This window comes from Ursus arctos, unplaced genomic scaffold (assembly GCF_023065955.2).
Source record: "Ursus arctos isolate Adak ecotype North America unplaced genomic scaffold, UrsArc2.0 scaffold_11, whole genome shotgun sequence".
NCBI classification, from domain to species: domain Eukaryota; kingdom Metazoa; phylum Chordata; class Mammalia; order Carnivora; family Ursidae; genus Ursus; species Ursus arctos.
The window spans coordinates 2,653,461-2,659,089 of NW_026622775.1; positions in this window are offsets into that span (position 1 = coordinate 2,653,461).

The following is a 5,629-nucleotide window of genomic DNA, read 5'->3' on the forward strand; positions in this document are numbered from 1 at the left end:
GAATACACAAGTGGCATCTGCAAAAAATTATCTTTCCTGACTTCCTGAATGTTTGTCTCCTATGAAACATGAATACTGTTAAAGAAGATTTTTGTTTTTGTTTACTTTTTTTTTTTTTTTTACAACCAGGCAACATTCTGACGAAAATGAGAACTGCTTGTAATTTCTGTTACGAAATAATTAATAAATCATTTCCATGGTCCACCATAGTAACTTAATTGGCTTTTGAATAAAGGAAGTAAAGCCCAACACATTGTGTAGCTCAGTTAGGAGGGAGGAGAATCTTGGGAGAATCTATTCCATTTACGGCACCCCTAAAATGGAAGTAATCTTTTGTGTAGAACATAAGCATTTTAAGGTCATTGATCATTTTCATTAGATCAGTAAGACAGAGCTACAGGCCAATTGCCAAATGAACTCAACCTGCTGATTCAGAAGTAAGGACATTTAATTAAAATTGTGTATTTATTATTTTTGCTTATAACTTGTACTTCTATTATTCAGTTTTATATACCCCTGGTCTTTCTTGCCCTCTATTGCCCCTCACCCCAATATCCCTAGACTCCAATATGAACATTTTGAAGGAACCTCACACCCCCACACAAAAGACACTCATTTTTGGAGTCCCTCAAGGTGACCCCAGTTTACCCAGCTCATTCAGCTATGTCGGCTGAACCACAGTCACTCAAATTTCCTTTTACTCCTGAATCAAATGCATGATTAAAAAAATAATTACTATTATAGAATCCCAATACACTTGCTGTACGTCACCTACCTTTTCCAATCTTAAAAATACTTCTTCCACAAAGACTTCCCTGGAGCTGGTACAGTTGTGCTTGATATGAACTTTAACCTTCTGACAATGTTACCGTACCACTCTGGGACTGATACTGTATGTATTTTATTTAGTTAATCTATTACCAGAATCCTCTCCATAAGTGGTTAGTTGTCTTCCTCTAATCAGCACTGACTTTTTTTTTGTCATCTGACAGGCTGATTTCAACAGATACTTCCTGAAACTTTATTTCCAAGATTAAATTCTTTGTTTTAGGGCATTGCTGATAGGTAACAGCTTATCTATGGCATAAAGAAATTCAAGATTGACAACTTTTAAACACAAACTAGACATTCAAAAGCAATGGTCACAATTTTTTCCATTATAAATGATGGAACGTTCCTCATTTACACTACTTCATTTAAAGTTTCAACAAATAGATATGCAATATACATGCAATCAATAGATATTGAGTTCATAACAATATTTAGTTCATAAATTCAAAAATTCTATAAGAAAACGTTTGGCTATTTCCATGGAATTGAAATTATCTTATCCTAACTGATGTAATCACTAGCATGATCCTATCTGCACATGTAGTTCCCATATCAATTAATGATAGCACATTTCAGAAAAGGAGTACAACTAACTGTAAATTGAGGCCAAATACAGTTTTCTTAAAATTGGGGTTTCATTTTGTTATTGAAAGCTTTAATTTTTTCTCTATATAACCCATACTTTTCCAACTACCTTTTCAGTGTGTAAGATGTAGAAACCTTAGTATGGTTATTTATATTCTGGTTCATCTTCTCCTATACCTCTCAAAAAGTCTGTGAAGTATGTATTTATGTGTGAAGGAATCTTGGAGACATCTGGAATGCCTTATGACTTCATGGGCAGAAAGTTAAAAAGTCTTCCTGCGTGGATATAACAAGGAGAGCATGAACCGTTTTCATTCATCTGACAAGCACATTTGGCTTTCTTGAATGAAGCAGAAAGAACCTCCCCCAGGTGGCAGTAGTAGCCTGTTTCCTAAGAAGTGATTTTGAACTGGAATTTATTTTCATTTTCTTCGTCAAGCCATAAACTGACATTCTTCAAACTGGCAACCTACATCAACACATATGAATTGTGTGGAAGATCTTTTGAATAAAGGTAAAATGAAGCTATCTTTCCTATGTTCTATATAAAATGTGACAAGCGTAAAAGGTTCTTAGTTTTCAAACCCTCCACTTCGCAATCATAGTTTAAATCATTTGCTGAATGCAACAGTTGACAGTTTAACAAATAAGGTTCAAAGTTCATATGTGTGGTTAAAAGTTCCAATGAGGCTGCAAAATTTAAAAATAATTTCCAACAGGTTTAATGGTGGTTTTAGATCTAAGCCAATTTAGAGATTATATAGAAGGGTAATGTATTGATATTAGCTGATGTTAAATAATTGATGTTAATTCTCTTTGGATCAGAGTGAAAAAACAACTTGAAAAATTACCTTCACTCTTTACAGAAATTTGGCTAAATATAATGTCAGTGGGATAAAACTGTATTACTTTAATGGCTGGCTCTAGGATATCTCTGAGGAAGGAAGTTGTCTTTTAGAAAATAGTTCAGTTAGCTACTTGAAGTAGAAAAGGGGATCCTGATAAGGTAAGTCAGACTCACAAAAAGTGATCACCAAACTGCTGGGAATCGGGGAAGAGCCAAGAAGAGAGTAGATTTCAGGGTATATCAAGAATGGATGGATGGAGGGAGGGAGGAAGAGAGGGAGAGAAGGGGAAAGGAGAAGGTAGTAGGGGACATTAGAACATGGCAAGAATCTGGATTTCCCGCTTATGCAAATAGCTAAAGGACTCTGTTAGAACAGAGAAGCTAATGTTCAATTTTAAGTTCCTTGCATTTCTGGGATATAAAGTAAGCTGTGTTCATGATTACTTTGTATGAAGTGGATTTTTATTTTTGTTTTGTTTTTGGTTGTTGTTAGAATTTTATTTTATTTTATTTATTTTATTTTATTTTATTTTGATAGAAATTAATGGAGAAACCTGAGGTCCCCCCTAGGTTAGCACAGGATAAAGACCACAGAAGTTGGAGATTGGAAATGACATCTGAACTGAAGTAATTGAGCAGAGGCAGGAGGTTGAAGCTAAAAGGATGCTAGTCCCTGGGAGCTTTCTGGGAAGGATCTTAGACTTCACACAGTCTCTGAAGTGAGATATGTAGTAAGGGTGACTCTAGCTGACACGAGTAACAATTATATTTCAAATTACACACATCAGCACAGTATTAGTTTGCTAGGACTATCAGAGCAAAATGTCATAGACTGAGTGGTTTAAATAACAAAAGTTAATTTTCTCACAGTTTTTGAGGCTAGAAGTGTGAGTTTAGGGTATCAGCAGGGTTGGTTTCTCCTGAAGCCTCTCTCCTTAGCTTGTTATGGTCATCTTCTCCCTGTCTCTTCACATGGTCTTTCCTGTGTATGTTTCTGTGCAAATTTTTTCTTCTTATAAGGACACCAGTCATAGTGGGTTAGAGCCCACCATGATGACCTCATTTTAACTTAATTGTTTTAACTTAATTGCCTCTTTTAAAGGCTCTGTCTCCAAATACAGTCATATTCTGAGGTACCAGAGGTTAGGATTTTAACATATGAATTTGGGAGAGACATAATTCAGCTCATAATGCACATATACACACATATATATTAACACTTGCGCATATATGTATACATTATAATTATAAAAATTATATATCTTTATACTCAGTAAAATTGTGTCTCTATACTCCACAAAATTGAGGTTTAGTATAAGCAGTCCTGGACTTATGGTAATTTGACTTAACAGGTACTCTCATAGTTGTAAATAATTTCCAATTTTCATTGACTTGAACTGTGAACACATTGCTCATTTGTTATGTCTTTTCATAATAAAGAAGACCCTTAGAGTAATAACCAGAATCTGTAATTATGATGTCTAAATGACCTTAATCTTGGCCAACACTGTTCTAAGTGGAGGGGAGCACTGATAAGCTGGCTACATTTGGTGGTAACTTAATTAACTCCGTCTGAGCTGATCTTAGAATGAGACATCAGATCTTACCTTTCCAAAAATTTTAGAGAGCACTGGTCAGCAGTTTAAATTTGGGGGACAGTCCTAATTTGAATTCATTCTGAAGGTTCTTGGAGCCATAAAGAATGCCCGTGTCTGAATAGGAATTCTGATGGGAGACAAGGTCTTCAGTCCAAACTTGGCTGGTTTCACATTTTAAAGACTGTACCAGTCTCATCCTCACTCAGGAAAATTTACGATGTTGTTTTTTGTTTGTTTGCTTGTTGCTTTCCTTCTGAGTATTTCTGATTGATTTTTTAAAGGATAATAAATAAGTATATTTCAAAACATCTAGGAAAAGAGGGGAAAATAGGGTCATTTAAAACATTTTAGTTCCTGGCCCACATGGGACAGTGGCTCCTCTTGGGGACTGACACAGTAAACACATTTCTTTTTCCAAATTACCTATGTCCTCCCCCTATTTACTCCTCTTCCTTAAGCAACCCCACTGTGATGAGAGGAGTTAAAGATGGGATTATGTTTAGCATGTAAATAGTGTTCAGGCAAGACTAATTGTTGGCAATTACTTAATCAGTGTGGTATTCTTTTGCTAAGCTACTGCATTCAGTTTTCTAAGATTTACTTAAAATTTTAGCAACTTTCTTAATAGCAAAATTGCTTTATAGATTTCTATTTTTTATTCTATATTTGTTAGGGTTTCAGATCAAGAATATACTAACCTCTTCAGATGAATTAGAAAAAATTCTTTCTTTTGTGATAGTCTGCAATAATTTAGATACCTTGGCAATTATTCATATCTGGAAGGTTTGAAGAAACTTTCACAAAAACAGGCCCAGCAGCTTTCTAGAGGTCATTCCAGAATAACTTAAAAAATTTCTGCCATAGTAATTTGACTCTTCTTTTGTCAATTTTGATGATTTTTATATTTTATATTTTAGCATGGATCCCTCTTCTTGTTCTGTGATGGCTTATATATTGGATTTGACTTTACATACTTAGTAAATGTTTGTTTGCACACATGTGTATGTGTGTGCACATGTGTACATGCATTTAACTTTTATAGCTTCAAATGGATTTCCATTAATATAAATGAAATTTATAATCTGATACCTCTAGAATATAATGAATAATGTGACGTAAAGTAACTCAACTTTTGGTTACCAGCTTTGAGCCCTTTAGGTTGAACACTAAGAATCATGTTATCATTTACAACTATAATATAATAAGTCATCATATAAATATATGCTATTAATGAAAAATGAATGCAAACTTGAAAACAAGAGAAAAATTAGTAGGCTTTTTGTTCATTTGTTTGTTTTTAGGTTTTTATTTAATCACACTGTACTCATCACAAGTGCACTCCAAAATCCCCATCACCTATTTCACTCATCCCCCTGCCACCTCACCTCCCACAACCATCAGTTTGTTCTCCAGTTAAGGGTCTGTTTCTTGGTTTGTCTCTCTCTCTCTCTCTCTCTCTCTCTTTATTTCCCTTTGCTTGTTTGTTTTGTTCCTTAAATTCCACATATGTATGAAATCATACGGTATTTTTCTTTCGACTTATTTCACTTAGCATTATTCTCTAGCTCCATTCATGTTGTTGCAAATGGCAAGATTTCATTCTTTCTTATGGCTGAGTAATATTCCATTACACACACACACGATACAGCTTCTTTATCCATTCATCAATTGATGGACATTTGGACTGCTTACATATCTTGGCTATTGTAAATAATGCTGCAATAAAGGCAGGAGTGCATATATTCCTTTGGATTAATGTTTCTGTATT